The sequence below is a fragment of the Saimiri boliviensis genome, chromosome 3 (genome assembly GCF_048565385.1).
Source record: "Saimiri boliviensis isolate mSaiBol1 chromosome 3, mSaiBol1.pri, whole genome shotgun sequence".
Classification (NCBI taxonomy): domain Eukaryota; kingdom Metazoa; phylum Chordata; class Mammalia; order Primates; family Cebidae; genus Saimiri; species Saimiri boliviensis.
This window is the reverse complement of record NC_133451.1, coordinates 147,544,327-147,567,786: the sequence shown is the minus strand read 5'-3', so window position 1 is coordinate 147,567,786 and position 23,460 is coordinate 147,544,327. Positions and strand designations below refer to the sequence as shown.

Sequence of the window (23,460 nt, the reverse complement as noted above, 5' to 3'; positions counted from 1 at the left end):
ATTTTCTCAAGTAACAGAATACACTATTATTTCAGGTCGGGTTTCTGGGAAGCAGAGTCTGAGATAGAAATGTACATATGAGAGGCTTACTGGGGCATCTTCTAAAGAACAACACCTGATGATGGAAGTGAGGGGATCAAAATAGGGTGGGCAGAGGACGAAGCTGGACTATGATGAAGTTGCAACAGTGGCCTCACTGGATCCCTTGGGAGTCCTCTAGAGGCAGGATGGTGCTTTGGAGATGTTCCAACTCTGGAAATAGGCCAGATTCCTGGAAGAAAAGGCCATTACCTGACAAAGAAAGCTAGATAGCTTTCTTCCATTGACAGCATTTCTCGGGAGGGGCTCAGCTATGACCTGTCACCTGGAACAATGAATTTCATTGTTCACTACAACTCTGTATAGCATCTTCACATTTTTAAAGGAAATGCTTATCAGATCCTAGATAGTCTTTCTGGTCAGAGCAAGTCACTTGGTCTCCTGGGACTCAGTTTCTTACTGCATGAAGTATGAATGCTGAGCTGAAAGTTCTTTAGAGTTTATAACATTCTTTGCATCTATTTCCATTTCAGTATGTGCTAATTAAATTCCAAGGTCAGACATAAGTTTTTCCAAACACATACTTGGTCATATAGAGGCCAATGATATGGATAGATAAGCCCTAATTTTTAATATTATGGCTATGAAGTTATGGAAAAAAGTGGATTGTTATAGGACTTTCAAGTATATGTTACTTAACCTGGGGCAGCTTCTTGGGGAGAAATTGCATAAGAGCTGAATTAGAGCTTTTTATTTTTTAAGTATTTTGGTTACTTCTTGCTAGGTGTTTGCTGAAGAAGCTAACTATCTTTCTAGGAACATTGGCCCATATTGATAAAATTGAAGGAATATAGTGGTGTGCAATGTAAAAAAGAGAGGAGCATAACTGGCTTTAAAGCACATTCTTAGGAGCTCTTATTTATTTTCCTTTTAGAAGCTCAGGAAGCAAACAGGCGTAGATAAACAGGCATAGCAATTTCTCAGGGACCTTCCATTTGTGAATCAGATGGGTCTAAATGCCCATCCTATGTCTTTGAGGATATTTGCGAATTTCATTCTCATGTGCCTGCAGAATTCACTTGTGGTTGATATTGGTGGAAGCTTGTTTCCTGGTAGGAGGGGGAAAAGGGCTCAGGGAATGGGCCTCTCTTAAGTGTGCCTGGTAGAAATGATGAAAGTTCATAAGAAGGATGGAAAATATATCCAAGAAAAAGAAAATGTTCTTTTAAGATAATGAAATAAGAAGTGAAATCAAATTTAAGGTGGTGGGTATTATACAAACATGATGCAGAGAAGAAAGCAAACGGAAGAAACAAGTCTAAGGTTGATGGCGGTATGGGTCTATGATTAACATTTAAATTGAATGTAAGTTTTTCTCAAAAACCTTAATCTTTTCCTTCAACACAAAGCTTCATAAGGATTCTTGGATCACATTGAAATTTGGTTAATATGTTTCTTAATTCATTTTATAAAATAAAAATTATACTATTTTAATTTTTTTTTGAGATAGAGTCTCACACTGTCACCCCAGCTCCCGTGTTCAAGTGATTCTCCTGCCTTAGCCTCCATAGTAGCTGGGATTACAGGTGCCCATTACCATGCCTGGCTAACTTTTTTTTTTTTTTTTTTTTTTTTGTATTTTTATTAGAGATGGGGTTTCACTATGTTGGTTAGGCTGCTCTCGAACTCCTGACCTCATGATCTACCTGCCTTGGCCTCTCAAAGTGCTGGGGTTACAGATGTGAGCTAATGAACCTGGCCGCTACTTTACTTTTCTAAATGGCATAATAAGTTGGACTATCTTTATAAAAAACATAGAAGTTATATTATTTTTAGGTTTTCCAATCATATAATCTGTTCACATATTTATACCTCATCAAAATTACATATACCTTAAAATATTATACTATATTATGATGTTGTGTTTGACTACTTCATATTTGACTGGAAACATTGCCATTTCACTTTTAGAATAGATGTTTACAACTTATTTTCTACACCTTCTTCAGACTTGGTCAATAACTTGATATCAAACACGCAAATACATTTGACATCACATGTGTTTTGTGCTATTTCATGGCAAAGGGAAAGACGTTTTACTAGAGAGCTATATGAAACATTATAGGCTTTAAAAAATGATATATGATAATTTTTTCTCCAAAATGGAGTAGCTCTAGATAGGAAGGACATGAGTTAAATTATGGGGGACTCTGAGGATTATGGAAAAGATTTCTCCAAGAAGTTCAGTCTTGACTTACAGAGTTTTCTCCATACAAGTCTTCCCGTTTCTTTTTATAGCATGATCAGGTATGTAGGTAACTATAAATCTGAGGAAGGGAGGATTTCTCAATACATAATTATTAATCCTCTTATCCCTACCTTTGACTCTTACAGAATCCATTCCAATATATGGCTACGTGGCTCTTTGGAGCAATGTTCCATCATGTTCCATGCTGGTGACATCACACGGAGCACAGAAATCAATGTTAGCAGATAGCCAGCCCATACAAGATCGTGTAAGTAAAGGTTCTTGTTTGTTTGTTTGTTTAAGATGAAGTGTCACTCTATCACCCAGGCTGGAATGCAGAGGTGCAATCTCAGCTCACTGCAACCTGTGCCTCCCGGGTTCAAGCAGTTCTCTGCCTCAGCCTCCCAAGAGGCTGGGATTACAGGCATGCACCACCACGCCCACCTAATGTTCTGTATTTTTAGTAGTGATAAGGTTTCACCATCTTGGCCAGGCTGGTCTTGAACTCCTGACCTTGTGATCCACCCGTCTTGGCCTCCCAAAGTGCTGAGATTACAGGTGTGAACCACCATGCCTGGATGTGAGTAAAATTTTAAAAATTGTATCATATAATGTAGACATTTTTATGTAATAGTGTAATTACTAATAAGGAAGATGTGGCAACACAGGTGAAGTTATATATACTCAGAATTTTTTAAATGAGCATCTTGGTTTAAAAAATATACAATTTGTTATTGCATGCTTAAAACATATATTTGAGCACACAGAATATTGCACATAATTTTTTTTCTGAAAAGAGACACTTAGTAAATATTATGGACTTTGTGAGTCAGATGATCACTGTCCTTACTAGTCATCTCTGCCCTATTGCTTAAGAAGAGCCATCAGTGTGTATAGGCATGGCTGCATCTCAACAGAACTATTTACAAAAACAGGTAGCAGATGACGGTTGGCCTCTGAGTCATAGTTTGTCAATATAGAAAATGAAAGAATTGTGCATCTCATTTTCTGCATATTACTGGGTTAATTTAGAAAGAACTTGGGTGCTTAAATAATAGGCCGGGCGCGGTGGCTCAAGCCTGTAATCCCAGCACTTTGGGAGGCCAAGGTAGGTAGATCACGAGGTCAAGAGATCAAGACCATCCTGGCCAACATGGTGAAATGCTGTCTCTGCTAAAAATACAAAAATTAGCTGGGCGTGGTGATGCGTCCCAGCTACTCAGGAGGCTGAGACAGGAAAATTGCTTGAACCCGGGAGGCAGAGATTGCAGTGAGCCAAGATCACGCTACTGCACTCCAACCTGGGTAACGAGCGAAACTCCATCTCAAAAAAAAAAAAAAAAAAAAAATTAAATAATAAATTCAATCAAACTAATTTCTAAATGAATTTACTAATCTAAGTATATGAGAAGATAATGCAGATTAGATTTTTTAAATGACTGAGACTTTTGAGAAGTATTTTAAAACAATGTAAGGTCAAGTTCAGTCTCCATAACTAAACAAAATATAGTAAGGTATAACTTAATGATTGAGATATGTTCTAAGAAATATATCGTTAGACAATTCTGTTGTGGGGACATCCTGGGCTGTACTGACACAAACTGAGATGGTATATGGCCTATACCTGCCTAGTCTATATGGTATAGCCAGTTGGTCCTAAGCTACAAACCTGTACAGCATGTTACTGTACTGAATGCTGTAGGCAATTATAACACAGTTATAAGTATTTGTGTATCTAAACATAGAAAAGATACAGTAAAAATGCAGTATAAAAGATAAAAAGTGATATATCGGCATAGGACACTTAGGGTGAATAAAGTTTACAATATTAGAAGTTTCTCTGGTTGATTCAGTGAGTGAGTGGTGGGTGAATGTGAAAACCTTGGACATTACATTATACTACTGTGGACTTTATAAACACTGTACAGTTAGGTCATGCTAAATTTATTAAAATATTTTTTTCAATAATAAATTAACCTTAGATTACTGTAACTTTTTAAATTTAAGAAACATTTTCTTTAACTTTTTGACTTTTTTTAATAACACAACATAAAACCAAACATATTGTACAGCTGTACAAAAATGTTTTTCTTTACCTCCTTATTCTATAAGATTTTTTTCTATTTTTAAAAATGTTTAGTTTTTGCGTTTTAAACGTTTTTGTAATCAAACACTGCATGTTCTTACTCATAGGTGGGTGCTGGACAGTGAGAACACATGGACACAGGAAGGGGAGCATCACACACTGGGGTCTGTTCGGAGGAACTAGGGGAGGGACAGTGAGGGGTGGGGAGTTGGGGAGGGATAACATGGTGAGAAATGCCAGATATAGGTGATGGGGAGGAAGGCAGCAAACCACATTGCCATGTATGTACCTATGCAACAATCTTGAATGTTCTTCACATGTACCTCAGAACGTAAAATGCAATAAAATAAAATAAAATAAAATAAAAAACTAAGACATAAACACACACATTAGCCTAGGTCTACACAGAGTCAGGATCATCAACATCACTGTTTTCCTCCTCCACATCTTGTCTCCCTGGAATGTGTCCAGGGGCAGTAACACACATGAAGCTGTTATCTCCTGTGATGTCAATGTCTGCTTCTGGAATATCTCCAGAAGGACCTGCCTAAGGCTGTTTTACAATTAACTCCTAAGAAAATATAAGTAAAAGGAGTACATCATAAACTAATGATTTAAAAAGTATAGTATAATAAATAAATCAGTAACATAGTTATTATCAAGTATTATGTACTGTGCATAATTTTATGTTATACTTTTATATGACTAGCAGTGCAGTAAGTTTCCACTAGCATTACCATAAACATGTGAGCAATGCATTGTGTTACAACATTAAGGCATTGATATGGTTTGGATTTGTGTCTCCACTGTTGGTGGAGGGGCCTGGTGGGAGGTAATTGGCTCATAGGGACAAAGTTTCCCCTTGCTGTTCTCCTGATAGTGAGTTCTCATGAGATTTGGTTGTTTAAAAGTGTGTAGCGCCTCCTGCTGCTCTCTCTTCTTTCTGCTCTGACCATGTAAGACATGCCTGCTTCCCCTTCACCTTCTGCCATGATTTTGTTTCCTGAGGCCTCCCCAGCCATGCTTCCTGTATAGCCTGCAGAATTGTGAGTCAGTTAGACATTTTTTTTTTTAAATAAATTACCCAGTCTCAGGTAGTTTTTTTTATAACAATGCAAGAATGGAATATACAGACATCTACAAAGTCACCAGGTGCTAGGAAATTTTTCAGCTTCGTTATAACTTTATGGGACAACTCTCATTGTATATGTGGTCTGTCATTGACTGAAACTTTGTTATGGGACATGTGACTTTAAAGCCACAGAAATAAATCCAAGCATCTGGCTTCTTATGGTAAAGTGAATATATACATTTCATTTTCACTTTCAGTTATAATTTCTAATTAACACCCTCAAATATAATTCTAATTAACACCCTCAGATATACCTCAGATAGCATGTATAATAGATCAAGATGAACAGTGGAATAAGTAAAGAAGTTTAAGGAAATTGAAACATTTTATAAGAACTCTAAAGAGGAAAAAGGCAGTTTCCTTATTTTTCCATCATTTTTGGTATGAGAAAATAAAATATAAATTGAAAGAAAAAAACATGGAGAGCATGTTCTTTGACAGTAATTATCTATAAACTGAAACTTACCCCTTAACTTCATAAACTTCCTTGAAATTACTGTTTCTTAGAATTTTTATTAAGAATTATCCAAACCCAAGAACAAGTTTACCGGTGTCTTTTTTTTTTTTTTTTTTTTTTTTTTTTTTTTTTTTTTTTTTTTTTTTTTTCGAGACAGAATCTTGCTCTGTCACCCAGGCTGGAGTTCAATGGCCCAATCTTGACTCAATGCAACCTCCGCCGCCTGGGTTCAAGCAATTCTTCTGCCTCAGCTTCCTGAGTAGCTGAGCAGTCACCATGCCTGGCTACTTTTTGTATTTTTAGTGGAGAAGGGGTTTTACCATGTCAGTCAGGCTTGTCTCAAACTCCTGAACTCATGATCCACCCGCCTCGGCCTCCTAAAGTGCTAGGATTACAAGCATGAGCCACCGCACCCAGCTGGTGTCTTACTGATACACACCAATTAGGTATTGCTACCATTAAGAGATTGAAGAAGATGCAGGGGGAAATTTTGGATATAATGTGATAATATTTGAAACATTTTTAGTAATAGCAATGTAGTTTGGAGTGTCTTGTCGCTAAGACATTGAGGGAAACGAATACACGTGATTTCTTAAAAAATTATGAGCAATTCTGGGGAAAATAAGCTATGGCAGGGGAATTTTGCTTAAATGAAATCATGCTTGAAATATGCAAGAGATTTAAACAGGAATCTCCCCTAGTATGTGAGTAGTAAATACGCGTTTTGAAGTCATAAGAAGAGTGTCATGTGCTTTCTGCTTTTCTTTTTATGAATTCTCTTTGATTCCTACATTTTTAGGTTCAGCTTCCTTTGTTGATACTTAAATATCGGGGCATTCTGATTGGTTATTTTTTGGTGGCCAGTGATAGGTATTCCTGTCAGGATTTAGGCTAGGTGGAATTAAAGACCTCAAGTATCTCTTTCAATTTGCATAGTAAAAGAGGCAAGTAAGTGTAATTTGTTCCTCGGTGAGCTCTGCTGTTGCTGTAACAAGAACCTAGAAAGGCACTATTTGTATAGGTTAATCCTTTGGAGGTAGCTTTTATTTTGGATAGTGGTTTTGGGAGTGTAATAGGCTCCATGCTAAAGAAACCTTCGCTGTGATGACATTTCTGCCAACCGAATCTCACTTGTAGTCTTTAACATGATTTATTTGCTATAATTTTTACATTTTGAAAATAAATGCATTTATAAAACAGAATTTGGGTATAAGCTAAGTTAAGAATCTCACCAGTGCATGCTTTCACTCAAGACCCCTTCTCTTTTATTTTAGCTAGGGATGTAGCTTACAAGCTTGGGTGGCTTGAGTCACCACTTTTAACTCAATTTAGTTAAAGCTTTTAATTTTATTTTTTATTATCTTTTTAATGATCAGGGTAATACATGCTCATTGTAGAAGAGTGAAAAATACAGAAAAGTTTAAAGTGGGAAAAATATCACCAGTTGCCATAATTACTAGGAGGCAACTAAACGCATGACTGTTAACAAGGTTACTTTGTTTACGTGGTTGTTATAAAAAAGACTGAAAAGTTTCATTGTGGTTTTGTTTGTTTAACAGCAAATTGTGACGTTTCTTTGTGACATTACATAAGTAAACATTATTTTAATGTGTATATAATACTCTAATAAAAAATAGGTTCCAACCCATCATGCCTTTCCCTAATTTTTGATTATTATAAATAATATTTAAGTGAATATATTTTCAAATACATTTTGTCCAAGTTTCTGATAATTTCATTAGGTACATTTCCTAAGAAGGGAACTAAAATGTCTAAAGTAATAAGTATTTTAACAGTGCTCAGCTCTTATCCCAAAAATTATGTACAAATTTATAACTTTGTCATCCCTACACCTTCATCATTTCTATGTGAGCCTTGGTGATATTGCATCCTCACCAGTGCTGGTGTTTCACAATACATTCTGGTTCCGTGAAGAATAGGGCAGGAGTTTATGCCAAATGTAATTCTCCCCTTGAAACCGCAGAGAAAATTAGGAGAATGGAATTGAAGGGAGTCCCACAAACTAAGTCTAATAAAACCCAGAGACAGTGAGTAACCGTTAAATCCAGAGCATGTTATTGAAGACAGACAAAAACAAGTGAAGTTAGCAGAATTTGTGCAGAAAACATTGCCAGGAGGAATGAGAGTGTGGAGTGGCCACAGTAATAGCAGAAGTTGATGGCTGCCAGCAGGTAAGTATTCCAGGCAGGAAGGACCCCTGTTCTGAGTGGGAGGTACACTCAAATAGGGAGTCATTCCTGGGAGAACTAGAGAAAGATGCTTTTTTCCCATAAGAGGCAGATCTCAGAAAGCACATCTTTTAAAAAGGAGAGAAATGCATTGAAAGGAAGGGACTGCATTCCTTAGTGGCAGCTTCTATTGAAAAAGCTAGAGGAGCTCAGACCTGGTGCAGGTACCATTCCTTGTAAGTTCCAATGGACTTCAAAAGGCGCTTAATGACAGGTTCCTGCTGCATTGTACACTTAGTGCCTGGGATTTTTCTCCTTGTATGGAGATGTGGCTAAGTTAAGAGGCTGTAAGGCTCATCTTTTACCAATGGGATACAGAAGTTAGCAAACGTTCTTCCCCTTTTCTCTGCCTGGGTGTGACCTCTTAAAGTACAGTTTGTGTACTGCTGTGCACTTAGAAATGGCAAACTCTGTTGCACTCCCTTATAACAGCTCCATTCACCCTCTGTTTCTGTTCTTTTTTTCTTGTTATTGTTTTTTCTCCTTCTTTTCACTTCTTTCTGCTTTCTTGCAATCATACTCCTCAATAAAATAATTTTTTCTGTGTCTAATGATGATTTCATACCTGCATTATTTTCATACCTTTATTGTTTTTCTGATTTTTATTGGGATTTCTTCTCTGTTACATGGATTATTTAAAACTGTATGCTTAATATTCAACCAGTTGAAGATTCCCTAGTTGCCTTTTTTGTCTGCAGATTTCACAGCCGGATTTCTTTCAGAGAATAAAACACTGAATACTTTTAGTCCTTTTGGCTTTGTCATGACTTGCTTTAGGCCCAACATATGGTTATTTTTGGTAAATGTTCCAAGAGGAGCTAACAAAACTGAATTTTGCCATTGAGTACAGGGCACCTTAGAGAACAGATAAGTCAAGTTTATTATTTTTTTCCATATTTACTCTGTCCCTGTTGACTTTTTTGTTTACTGTTTATTCTACCAGCTTTTGAAAGAGATGTTTTAAAATTACTAACAATGACGGTGAATTTGTCTGTAAGATTTAAAGCTGTGATTTTATAAGACTATAGATGGGAATATGATACCTCCCTGGTAGTTTGACATTTTCATAGTTAAGATATGCACACCATCATCTTTGTATTAAGGCTACCTGCCTTAACATCTGCTTCATTATTAATAAAGCTACCTCAGCTTATTTCATTTAATAGTGCATGCATGATATCTTTTTTCTCATCCATTTACTTTCAGCCTTTTTTATCTCTATGTTATATACGTGCATCTCGTGTAAACAGCATCTAGCTGTGTTTTATGTTATTGTGTTGAATGCTTAGTCTTTTACAGAGTATTTAGTTCATTTTTACTTAATATAATTACTGATATATTTGTGTTTTTATTCACCTATTTTTTTGTTTGACTCAGCTTTTATGTAGCTTTTTCTTCCTTCATTGTTATTACAACATGCATCCTTAGATATTACAACATGTATCTTTTGCATATTATAACATGTACCCTTTGCATATTATAGTCTATCTAACGATTTGTTTTAAGAAGAGATAATTGCAGTTTGATTTAAACCCTTAAAGAGGAATAAAAACTTCAAATTGTTTTCATGAAGTCAAAATGCCACTCATGTCTAAGCCTGATAAAAATTTCACAAGAAAACTATTTCCCAATTTTATTTATGAATATCAGTGTAAAACTCTCCATATTATTAGTGGAAAAATTCCAGCAACTCATTAAAAAAGTAACATATCATGACCAAGGAGGGTTCATTCTAGGAATGAAAGATTATGAACTCTATTAAAATAATTTATCATATTAATTGGTCTAAAATCATATGCTTATTTCAATAGATGCTGCATATTTAGTTAACAAAATTCGACAGCCATTGTGAATATTTTTTTAAAAAGACAACTCAATAAGTAAGAGTTATAACATTTTACAGTCATGGCAAGCTAACAAATTATATATGCTGTAGAGGCAGAAATGGGGTGATCCCTTTCTTCCCCATTGTAAAAGTCACAGCCTATGCCCTTATAACAAAAGACAGATTAACAAGAGAAATGAATGTTTATTTGATCACAGTTTTATGTGACACAGAAGCCTTAAAAAAGGCAGACCCAAAGACTCGGGGGGAACTATCCATTTTCTTACCTGTCTTTTTGGAACATTTTGGGAGACTTCACTGTCTAGGCATGATTGATACATAAACAGCCATGTAGAACTGTGCTTGGACAAAAAGGGTATGATCTAATAATGCTAATAGACTTGGTGAGGAAATCTCAACAAGGCCTGTTCGGATTCTTCTTGCCCTAACTAGGCAGCATTCCTTCCTCCCAGGTATGAGTGATGGCCCCTCTGGAATGACAGTCTTAATTTCTTTTTGGCCAACTGTTACACGGAAAGGTGAGGGATGTTTAGAATAATATTTTTGGGCTTTATGCCCGGCCTTCATGAAAAAGGGTTCTGGCTCCCATGACCCTCCTGGAGAAGACGGCTTCTAGTTTCTGTAACTCTCTGTGGGGAAGAATGAGGCTGAGAGACGAGTGTAGGAGATCAAAGAGAAACTTGCTTCTGAGGCTGCTTCTGAGGACTTCATTTTGAAATATTATTTTTTGAGCCCCACAAATGCACACATACAAGCACAAACACACCATGCACACAAACACGCAATCTTGTCTCAAAGCTGTTATTGTAATTAATAGCAAAACACTGGAGACATTTCTGATTATTCTGTTAAAAGTATATATCAGAAAATGATGCACAATTCTCAACCCTACTACTGATGCTGTACCAGAGATTTGAGCTAACAAAGCAGATAAAAGACGAATTAAGTCTAAAGCTCTAAGACCTAAGCAGGTGGAAGTAAAACTTGTATGTTTTTGTGACTTAATATTTAGAAAACCCCGAAATAATCTGTGAAAGTTTCTAACCATTACTCAATTCCAGCATGTAAAATAGGAAAAACAGAGATAAATTTGACTCATTAAAAAAATCCTTTGGTTGGAAAAAAAAAAAAAAACCCTCAAGGGAAATTCAAAAGAATAATAAACTGGGAAAAATATTTACTTCTCCAATCACTGAGCATTTTCCCCCTAATATATTAAGACCTTTTAGAAACTGGGGGATGTGGGGAAGTACAAGCTATAGAACTGTCAGCAAAGGACATAAATGATTCATAAACCGTTTATATGAAAAGAATTGCAAATATCATTTCAACTCAGAAAAAGGTATTCGGCCTCACATAAGATGCGAGTTGTTATTTGATTTTATTTAAGAAGTGAGAGAATATAAGTATGCATTTCTAAATTTGCTTTCATTACATAAAGAAACTTTCAAGGAAGGAAGGACAAGAATTGGTTGCTTAGAAAGACCAGAGTGGAGGGACAAGAGAGTGAACGGGACAGAAATTGAAGCCTAATTCTTACATAAATACTGTCTCGTGTTAGCCATGTGAACATATTAAGTTTATAAAAAAAAATACAAATTTCCAATTCCTTTTGATTACCATGTAAGTTGAATTCTTTAAAGTGTTCACGTGCTATTTGTATTTTTATTTCTTAAAATTTTCTGTTCAAAATCTTTATATTTAGAAATATTTTTTAACCAAACTTTATAATTCTTTAATATATTAAGGAACCAGTACATTTTAACATATTTATTTCACCTTTTAAAAGTCTGCTTACTCTATCATTTTGTTTAGTATACATTAACTTACAGAAATTAATAATTCTTATTTTGTCATATCTATCAATCTTTCAGTGTTGACTTTTCAATAAATATAAAGTTATTTTATTTTTGAAATGACACCCAAATGCTAAATGTTTAATAAGAATCATATCAACTTTAAGGAAATTGATTATCTCTGGCTGACCTTTCACTTCAAACTGCCCTATTTTTAATAAATGCATAAAACATTTCAACAGGATCATGATAGTATATTTTATTTTATAGCCTTTAATTCTCTTCATGAAAACCTTCATTTTGATGAATGACCAAAGGAGAAAATATAGAAATGATTCTGGGTATTTTAGTGATGCCTCTTTGCATGAACTATGAGCCATAGTTACCAGTGCTATGAAATTGGAGTTGCTTGTCCATTGGAGATTCTTACAGTGATTAGGAAACAAAAACTAACTGTGAAATGAGATTTGTTGTTTTGGAGATCTGGAAACATCAGATGAAACTGAAGTTCTCCCACATGAACAAAACATTCTTATTTTTAAGGCTAATCAGGACATCTGTAATTACTATTTGCTTTCCTGAAGGAAAGTATATTAGGTTACAAACACTAAGGGGGAGATAGGTAGACATGTTACTTAATCTTAGGTAGAATTTAAAGACTACAAAGATCTGAATGCTTGCATGTTGGAAGATGGAGGAACAGGGAAGAAATAAAGTTTAGATCATCTGAGACTTTAACAAACAAAAGCTTAGGTTTTTCCAAGCACTATACTTACCTATGTTCCAAGTGCTCAGATTGCATAAGACATCATTCTCAGATTTCATGTAATAAAGCGATCATTTATTATGCTCATAAATTCTGCAGATAAAGAATTTAGACAGGGTACAACAGATATGGTTGTTTCTGCTCCAGATGCACAGGGCCTCAATGGAAAACTTAAAGGTTGGGAGGCAGGAAGCAGAACATTTTTCTGTAAAGAGCCAAAGTGTTCTTTGCTGTGCAGGATTTAAATATGGTCTCTGTCATGACTACATAGTTCTGCTGTTTCTGGGTAGTAGAAGCTATTGATAGTATGTAAATGAATGAACATGGGTTCCAATAAACTATATTTGCAAAAACAGGTAACTGATTGGGTTTGACTCCTTGAGGTACCTGAAAGGTAATTTATTTGCATGTCAAGTTGATGAGAAGTGTCACATGGAGGTCTCCATTCTTCTTTATGTAGAGCACTCCATGTAGGCTCATTCCCTTTGGGATAGTTTGGGCTTCCTGTCATCATGGAGGCTGGGATCCAACCATGTGAGTCTTCAGAAAGAAGCAATTAATACATACCCCAAATCATCCACCAAATCCTCCTAAGAATCTCCTTAATGTATATGTGATACTTCCTCTTCTTAGTAAGCAATGGAAAGATGAATGAATGGAACTTAAGACATTGCTTCAAATGGTTCATCCTTGCCCATTCAAGACTCACATACCTCTCCCACCTGATGTGTCAAGTTGAGACACATGATATCAGGTGATCTCTTGAATGATATCAGGTGATCTCTTTGCCACTGTAGTTAAGGTGGGTTTCTGCTGTCACTGACAAGTTCAAGAAATATTAGAGCTCATCTAGAAATTACATAAATATTTACTTTTTTTCTAGATGTCTTTTTTTTAAAGCTAGAATTTGTCATAAGATGTGAGATGAGAATATAAATCTTTTAAAGACTTAAACAAATGCTTCACAAAACACTTGTTCAGTAATAACTTGTTCCTTACCTGCTGCTTCAAGATTAAGACAGTAATTCATTGAGTCATTTGTCAACACTTCAGTGTTGATAGACTAAACTTGTTTTTATTTTGTGGTAAATTTTAACATCTACTGGTCTAGTTCCTCGTTATTCCTTCTCTATTTAAAATTTTCACCAGTAGATGTTTTTAGATGAACTTAAGGATCATAGTGTCAAGTTTACTTCTCGTGTCAGTTCTTATACATCATTTTCACTTCTAAATTTATTTCTTATGAAATTATTGGGAAAAGTTATATCTGTAATATATAGTTTTCATCTAGGAATAAAGTATGCTTCTCAAGTTATTTAACTGTTCTTTTTGCCTTTTAGTCTAGTTTTATTGATTTCTTCATATAGCACCATACCTTATCATATTCATTCCTAACTCTTGCATAATTTTGTTGCTAACATGGATTAGGTAATTTCCCCTACATATTGCTGAAGTAGGGGATGATTAATATGAGAGTTGTTGATATTATGATGTATATATTTTGGTTTCTCTCCATGGTTTCTGTTTCATAACTCTCATAGAGCTTGTTATTTCCTAGGTGACTAAAACAATAGGTATATCTTTTGTTAAAGTATTTAGTGTTTTGTTCTTGGTTTCTGAAGCAGCTTCCAAACAGCTTTAGAGTAACAAAGGTGAAAGTCTTTTGTCGTAATGTTGGGGCTCTTTAGGGCTCAGAAGCAGGACTCAGAAAACAGAATCTCTCTCTGACCTTCTCCTGCTGCTCCCCTCCTTTTAATTTAAAAATTTCAATTTTATTAGACAGGGTCTCACTCTATCAGCCAGCCTTGAGTGCAATGGCACAATCTTAGCCCACTGCAGCCTTGACCTTCAGGACCCAGGTGATTCTTCCATGTCAGCTTCCCAAGTAGCTGAAGCTACAGCTGTGCACCACTCTGCTTGGCTAATTTTTTTATACTCTTTTGCAGAGATTGGGTTTTGCCATGTTAACTATTCCATTCTCAAGGTATCTATCTGTCTCAGCCTCCCTGAGTGCTGGGATTACAGGTGTGACCTACTGTACCTGGCCCTCCTTTCCCCCTGCTTTTTTTAAACTGACTTCTTTTTCTCCCCAAGGAAGGCCATGGAAACTAAAAATGTACTCTCATCTTCTCTCCCTTTGTGTTTTGGAGCTGGCCGTAAAGAAATGGTCTGAATGTAAGTCATAAGATCCCCATTTAGAAGGAATCCTGCACCATACCCAGGAAGAATGAATGCCGCACTGAGAGGCCAAGAAAAATCTATAAACAGTCGCTACTGGGTTGCCCCACTCAGTCTATTCATATTAGGTCATACTCTTTTTGCCTAATCATATTTTTACATCATTGTCCATGCTTCAATAATTCCTATCCAATGAATTTTCTGTAAAAGGCCCAGAAAGATAGAGAACGGGGAGCTTCTGAATAGCTGAACTTGTGGAAGCTTGCAGAAAGGTGAAGAATAACTCATCCACGTGTGGGTGGGTGGCACATCCCAGTTCCACAGGAATGGAAGCTCCTGTGCTGAGGAGCCTTGTAGACCTGGCCTTACCTATCTCTTCATCTCAGCGTTTATTTGTGTCTTTTAAAATATCCTTTATAATAAAGTTGTCAATGTGTTTCTCTGAGTTATGTGAGCCAGTCTAACAAGTTAATCAAATCCAAGAACTGGGCTATGGGAACTCTGATTTATAACTGGTGGGTTAGAAGCCCAGGTAAAATAACCTGGCACTTGTAGAGACTGAGCCTTCAACTTCTGTGATCTGATGCTGTCTCCAGGTAGATAGTGTTAGGATGCTGTTTCCACTGCAATTGGGTGATCACTGCAGAACTGATTCCTTGCTTGTTGGTTGGGAGAAATCCTCTCATCCTTGGTCACAGAAGTTTTCTGTGTTGATTGCCATGGTATGAGAGTAGAGAGAAAACTGTTTTCTACCCAGCACCTATGGTTTAATTCATACCTTCTTTTTTCACTCTGTATGCCATTTACTCATAAAAAAAGTGAGTGTTTTATCTAGCAAGCAAGATTAAGAAATAAGTTTGTCTTCTGCTTTTTAGGGATCTGTTTATTCTGGTATAGGAAGGAAGGGTAGAGTTGAATCAAATAGTAAGTCTTAAGGCATCTTTTTAAAAAAATTCTGTTATAATTTATGCTAGTGTAGGTTGCATTTATTTTTGCTTTGGTATCCTAATGTATATGACACTTAGACAGTTGTCAAAACCCTCTAGGAATCAGTCATAAAAAACATAAATAAATAAGCATGAGCCTCACCGTCATCATCTACCATTAGTGAGCTTATTTATTTAATTCTTTCTCTTATTTCAATTTTCTGGTACAATAGGTTATGTTAATATTCTGTGAAAACCAACCTGGCATTGTTAACCTTTTCATGCGACATTAAACTTTGACTGCTGTCACAGTTAGTAAAGCTCACTTTACAGAAATTTAATGTGTGCATTAAAAATGTATATATACAATTAACTTTTATTAACACATATTTTACAGTTGTGGTTAAATCACTTTAAAATTTTATTAAAACATATGAAATGATTGATTTTGAGACAGAGATAATACCTAGGGCCACATATGGTGGGAAATACATGCACGTCCTTGTTGAGAGGTGGTTTTTTTTTTTTTTTTTTTTTTTTTTTTTTTTTTTTTTTAAGATGGAAGGCCTTTTGAGCGAAGTGCTGTGGCTTCCCCATGCCTCAATCTACCTCTCTGGGCCAGGCATTTAAGCTGTCTCTGATGTGGTGGGTTCAGCTTCCTTTATGCCACTCAGCCCCTGCCTCTTTAGTGCGAGCCTCTGATTCTTTCCTCAGCTATCTTCCATGCTCTCTGTGGGTTATGACAGAAACTTCTGGATTCCTTCCAGAGAAGAAGCTTAGATGAGTTAACTCAGTCTTTCTCTCTGCCTACCTAGTTTTCACTTTTGTTACTCTGTCACATTTGGCTGACTCTTGAGTGGGACTACCCTTCATGTTGGTATCTGTTGGGAATTTGGCTGGGTGTGGGGACTAAGCATGCCACCAAATCCACTCTCAATCCCTCACCGGTGTCAGTACTGGATGAGAATTCAGCTCACATAGATCTTCTTCGTTTCTCTTTGTCTTCCCACCCACTGGTTGAAATGACAACTTACATCAGGTCTTTTTTTCCCCTAAGGGCAACCTCTGGTTTAGCCTCCATGGACAGATCATGTTTCCACTCTCTACGATGTTTGAAACTCAATTTAGACCAACTTTCATTTTCAAGATTGAAGCGGTAGGGATTTACAAACAGGAGGTGGCACTGGTTTATTCTAAGAGGAGCTTAACCTCGCACTAAAAACACGGATGCAAGCAAGGCTGCCTAGTTTTCTCTTCTGAGCTGTCACTTACTAGATGTGTAACTTTAGGTAAGTAATGTTAATTCCTTTATTCCCCAGATTTATCATCTTAATGACAATTTGTTACAACAACTTTATAAGAAAGGGACCATTATTATCATCATTTTAAATGACATTTCCACCCAGCACCTATGGTTTTATTCATACCTTCCTTTTTCATTCTGTATGCTACTTACTCTTAAAAAAAAAGTGAGTGTCCCTCCCTTTGCCCCCCGCCAACTGACCCCAGTGTGTGATGCTCCTCTCCCTGAGTCCACGTGTTCTCATTGTTCAACACCTGCCTATGAGTGAGAACATGAGGTGTTTGGTTTTCTGTTCGTGTGTCAGTTTGCTGAGAATGATGGTTTCCAGATTCATCCAAGTCCCTACAAAGGACCGGAACTCATTGTTTTCAGCATGGGGGTAGGGAAGGGTGGGGAGGCATAATGTGGGGAGAAATGCTGGATATAGATGAAGGGGAAATGAAGGCAGCAAACCACCTGGTTATGTGTGCACCTATGCAATAACTCTGCATGATCTGCACATGTACCCCAGAACCTAAAGTACAATTTCAAAAAAAGAGAGAGAGAGAAAAAAATGCGAGTGTCTTGTCTAGCCAGCAAGATGAAGAAATAAGTTTGTCTTCTGCTTTTTGGGGCAGAAGAATGTCATCATTTTGCATATCATTTAAAATGATGATAATAATAGTCCCTTTTTTATAAAGTTGTTATAACAAAAATTAGTAACTTAAAATAGTAACTGAGAAGTAGTAAATATTTGGTATGTGTTAGCTAATACCAAATATTAAGGGGCTAAATGAAAAACGTAAAGTTGGAAATACAGATGCCTAATTAAGTGAGACTTTGAAAGTGCTGGAATAGACATACAATAGCAAGCAACAAGAAGCCTTGAAACAATTTGAGTGGTTGTGTGATGAAAGCAGTGTTGTTGATTTAAATTAGCTCATTAGAAGCACATGGTATATTAAGAGTGAGGCAGGGATTGTATTTACAGGACTTAAGCCTTAAAGTGAGGAAGGTCTAGACTAAGTTGTTGAAATAGCAGTGGTGACAAAAGAAAACAGAAAAGATGATCAGGGATCAGAGAGAGGCTTGGGTCCAGGGTGTTTCTGAGCCAAGGATTATGGTTGCATCATGTTGAATTTAGCAGAAATAGAGAGTTAAAAGACGAGAATGTTGTCTGGGTAGAAAAACTTTGATTTTAGATTTATTAAGTTTGAGGCAATAGTAGGCTATTCCAGTGGAAGTATCTCAGAGGACAGGGATTGGCAAACTTTCTCTGTAAAAGGCGAGATGCTAAATAGCATTTGACTTTTTCTGTCTGGGTCTTGATATTTCAAAAGTTCAGTCAAAGTTGATATTAAAATGGTAGATTTGCAGAAGTTTCAGGTAACTCTTCAGTTGATCTTTATTGAAATAATAAACCACAGCCTACATCCCTTGTGCTTTTGTATACTTACTATGATTTCATAATTTTTTAAGGATATCTAGTTGTAAATTTTGGAATGTAGGGTTTGATTTTTGTTTTTTTGTTCTCAGCTGAAGTGTAGCCTATATGGGATGCAAATACAGATCAACCAGATTGAATTTTACATGTGCTTTGTGGAGTCATTTGATTATTTTTGTGGTATTTCATATGAGACTGAAATTTAATTTAAACAGACCTCTAACTCTGTTCAACACACAAGGAAACCCAGGTAGAAGTAATACCCTAACAGTTTTGCAGAGAATTTCAGAAATATAAAATGTGTCAGAAATCTCTGAAGTTTCATAAAATAAAGTATTTAAAGGTACAGTTACTGCATATTAATGTATTACTGCATGCTAAGTGGTGTGCAAGGCACACTGAATACAAGATTATGTATGCAATATGTTTGCAATGTGACTCCTAAAAATTGTTTATGAATTATATTATTATCTCTGTTTTTCAGCAGCTCTAGAAGTTAAATAAATTCCCTTATGCATTAGTTTTCTATTACTGTGTAACAAATCACCACAAACTTAGAGAATTACAATAACACCATTACTTATATCATGGTTCTGTAGCTCAGAAGGCCAAGCAGGCTGGACTGAATGTTCTACTTAGAGCCTCTGAAGGTAGAAATCAAGGTGTCAGCCAGGCTGGACTCTTAATGGCGGCTGGAAAGAATTTATTATCAAGCTCATTCAGGTTGTTGACAAAATTAAGTTACAGTTGAATCTTGAACAACATGAGTTTCAGCTGCAGAAGTTCACTTATACCCATATTTTTTGAATAATTATATTGGAATTCTTTTGGATATTTGAGACAATTTGGAAAAAAAAAAAGGTGAACAGTATAGCCTAGAAATACTGGGAAAAAAAAAATTAGGAAGAAATTAGGTGTGACACTAGTCTGGAGTTACTAGTCTATTTTATCGTTAACTACCATAAAATATACACGAATCTATTATTAAAAGTTAAAATGTATCAGAACTTACACACATAAGCACTTAGAGTTGACAAAAATGTAAACAAATAATAATGAGGCATAAAATTAATTGCAGTACATACTGAACTACTGTAAGAATTTTGTAACCGCTGCTTGTTGGTATTGAGGTGAACTCCAGTGCTGCGATCTCTGCATAAGATGCCCTGTGATGCTAATCATCTCTGTATGAGCAGCTCATCTCCAGTAAATTGCATACTGAAGTAAAAAGTGATCTCTTGCAGTTCTCGAGTATTTGTTACAGTGTTTAGTGTACTACCATAAACCTTGAATAACACCCTACGGCCCACAGGAAGTGTCACTAGTGACTCTGGAAATGCTTCCAAGAAACATAAAAGTCATGACATTACAAGAAAAAGTTGAATTGCCTGATATGTACCATAAAACAAGGACTGCCACTTTGATTGCCCATCATTTCAAGATAAATGAATCCAGCCTAGGGAATGGGAATTCCTGAAGCTGAGCTGCAGCTACAACAGCAGGTGTAAAAACCTTGCACATTTTGTGAAGTACCTTTTTATCTCATATTGCAAATGTAGTTATATGTGAGTACAGGATTGTTATGAGAAAGTTATACCTATAGACCAAGAGACAGCATACTAGTTCCTAGACATTATTAAAAAATCATTAAATAGAAAGAATATCTTCCTGAACAGGTTTTTAATTCAGACAAGAGTTTCTACTCTGGAAAAGAAAAAAGCCACAAAGGACACTTATTAGTAAAAAATAGAAGCCAGCACCAGGAATTAAGGCAGGAAGGAATGAGCTAACTCTCCCGTTTTGTACAAATGCAGTTAGGTTTATGATCAACAGTGCCCTCATCTAAAAAGCTGCTAATCCAAGAGCCTTGAAGGGAAAAGTTAAACAACAGAAGCCAGTCTTTTGCTTTTACAAGAAGACCTGGATAATGAGAAGCCCTTTTCTGAATTTGTTTTATCATTGTTTTGTCCCTGAAATCAAGTAAAGTTATTTTGATTTTGGACAATGCCCTTGGCCACCCAGAACTCCATGAGTTTGACATCAAAGGTGTCTAAGTTGTGTACTTGCTCCCAAACAGAACTTCTCTAATTCAGCCTCTAGGTCAAGGGGTTATAAGGACTTTAAGCTCATGACACATGGCACTTCCTGGAAGGGGTTGTCAGTGACATGAAGGAGAACCCTGATAGAAAGGACATCATGAAAGTCTGGAAGGATTACACGATTGAAAATGTCATTGTTATTAAACAAGCTATGAAGGCTATCAAGTCCAAAGCAATAAAATCCTACTGGAAAAAACTGGCCAGGTGTTGTGCATGACTTCACAGGATTTATAACAGAGCCAATCAAGGAAGTTATGGATGACATTGTAGTTACAGCAGAAAAAAAAAAAAAAAAAAAAAAGAAAAAGAAAGAAAGAAAGAAAAAGAAAAAGAAAAAAGAAAAAAATATATAGGTGTAAAGGATTTCAGGTTATGGATGTTGGGGAAATTCAAGGCTGACAGAAACCACACCAGAGGAATTAAGAGAGGACAACTTAATAGAAATGAATGCTTTCGTACCAGTGCCACACTGTGAAGAAGAAGACATGCTATAGAAGCTGTGCCAGAAAACAAATCGACATTAGACAATATGGCAGAAGGGTTCTTGTTATTCAAGGCTGCTTTTGATTTCTTTTGCAACATGGACACTTCTATGATACAGGCACTGAAACTAAAGCAAACAGTGGAAGAAATATGCTATCATATAGAAAGATTTTTAAAGAAATGAAGAAGCAAAAGAGTCCAAAGTTCTAGTGTATTTCCTCAGTCAGACTAAGTGTGCCTGCCTCCCCTTTCTTTCCTTCTGCCCTCTCCAATTCTTCTGCCTCCGCCACCTGAGACACAAGACCAACCTCTCCTTTTCCTCCCCCTCAGCTTACTCAATTTGAAGACAATAGACAATGAGAATGAAGACCTTTATGATGATCCACCTCCATTTAATGAATAGTAAATATGTTTTCTCTTCCTTACGATTTTCTTAATAACATTTTTTCTCTGGCTTGCTTTATTGTAAGAATACAGTATCTACTGTATATGAAATGCATTCAAAATATGTGTTAATTGACTGTTATCAGTAAGGCTTCTGGTCAACAGTAGGCTATTAGTTTTGAGGGAGTCAAAATTTATAGGTAGACTTTTGACTTTGCCAGGGATCAGTGCCCCAACCTCTGAGTTGTTCAAAGATCAGCTGTACCTGCAGTTGTAGGAGTGAGGTCCCTGTTTTCTTGCTGGCTGTCAACAGGGGCTTCTCACCACTCCTGTAAGCTACCTGTATGCCTTCTCATGTGGCTCATCCAATTTCAAACCAGCAATGGCATGTTGAAACCTTCTTATGATTTGGGTCTTTCTAGCTTCCCCTTCTCCTACCTGCTAGATAAAGTTCTCTGCTTTTAAGGGCTTATATGATTAGATGAGTCACCCTTTCTATGTAAAATCTCTCTCTATGTTAATGTTAACTGTGCCATGTAACATGAAACAATCACAGGAGTGATACATCATCATATGCATGGTTAGTGTGGAATATTTTGCGGAGAAAGGACATAATTCTGCTTAACATATCAGATTGATCAAAACAATAATTGGCAGAGTTAGAAGTCCAGCCTGGGTTTCATTGAACTCCAGAGCTTTATCTCTTTACTACATTCATCAGAGGACCTAATTTTATCTGCAGTGATGGTGCAAACCAGTCTTAGTCCTATACAGCCTGGCTGTGTTAGTCGCATATACTGCTGCAAATGTATTGCCTCAGAGGTCTCCAGCAGTTTTACATGCACACTGGTCCTGTAAAATAGGAGATCCAGATGGTCAGAAATGCATACCTTAGGTTTTGTTATGCCCTACATAGTTCTGTGATTTGCACCTGTGTTTGTTAGTATAGTCTGCCCTATTTTATTACAAGCTTTGATTTCTACTTTATACCCTTTTTCCCTTCTGCATATCTTATGAACACACATTAAAAACTTGATGAACTAAGAGTCATGCTTATTGCAGTTACTTTTGGAAATTTGTGGTCATAATTTTTTTTCTGCTTAGTTAAATCCTTTTCAGAGAGAATTGAGTTGAGTGACCATAATGCACTAAGGGAATTGCAAAATACACAAAGTCAATAAAAAATCCCTTCCTTGATCACATAAAACCTCCATTTAACTAGGGACCGATGCCATGGGTTTTTATGAAGGAGAATATTTGATCTCGTGCACACAATTAAGAAAAAACAAATGTGTTATTTCGTTGATTTTAAATAACATAAACAAATATATGCCATATAGTTCTTAGGCTGTTAAGTGTAACAACTATTCATTTCTTTGTTAACTTTTGAATCTTGTTTGCTGCCTCCATTAAGAAAGTGACAACAGTCTTCTTTTTCCTCATGACGCACCAGGCCAGAGACAGCCTCCCAGATTATACTTAGCTCAGTGGTATTAGAAGCAATGTGGATTGTGTTTGATACAAAGTCCAACTTTTATTTACTCAGTGACTAAGTAATTTGGAACAAGTCATTAGATACATCTGGATCCCATTATTCTCAATTATAAAAATAAGCAAGCAGTTCCACAATTCTATTGTTTTAAATGACATCTGCTATGATATACTTGGCTTAGCATCCAAGTGGCTGGAAATATTTAATTTATTTTAGTCTGACTGCTAAGAAATTTGTTCTCTGGATCTCATAAAGACATAGAAAAATTTTACAGGTGAATGTGTGTACATATTATAGTAAAATTAATTTGAATATGCATGGAGCTTGTCATACTTGATCAGGTTATAAGATTATTTTTCCTTCTTTACACAATAAAATTCTTTCTTTGGTTTCAATTTTTTGTATTACTCTTGTATTCTCAAAGGTGTACCTTTTATTCTCTTTCTTATATTAAACCAGAAATATCTTTTACTTTGAATGTTTAATTTATGCATGATTGTGCTTACTTTAAAAGACACATGATTATTTCTGCTGTCTAGGATATGTTACAAAA

At 36.1% G+C, this 23,460-nt stretch overlaps 1 protein-coding gene across 5 annotated transcripts in view; it reads left to right on the top strand.

Annotated features, from left to right (window-relative positions):
• The window catches only part of IL15 (interleukin 15), a 99,557-nt gene that overhangs the window by 21,628 nt on the left and 54,469 nt on the right, over positions 1-23,460 (top strand). For 4 of the 5 annotated variants that reach the window (XM_010338646.3, XM_074396878.1, XM_074396879.1 and 1 more), the window contains exon 2: positions 2,434-2,555. The gene's annotated coding sequence lies outside the window, so the exon portion shown is untranslated. Of the gene's footprint in view, positions 1-2,433; positions 2,556-16,286; positions 17,013-23,460 lie in introns of those variants that run through there. The other variant, XM_074396881.1, reaches the window with a different exon arrangement.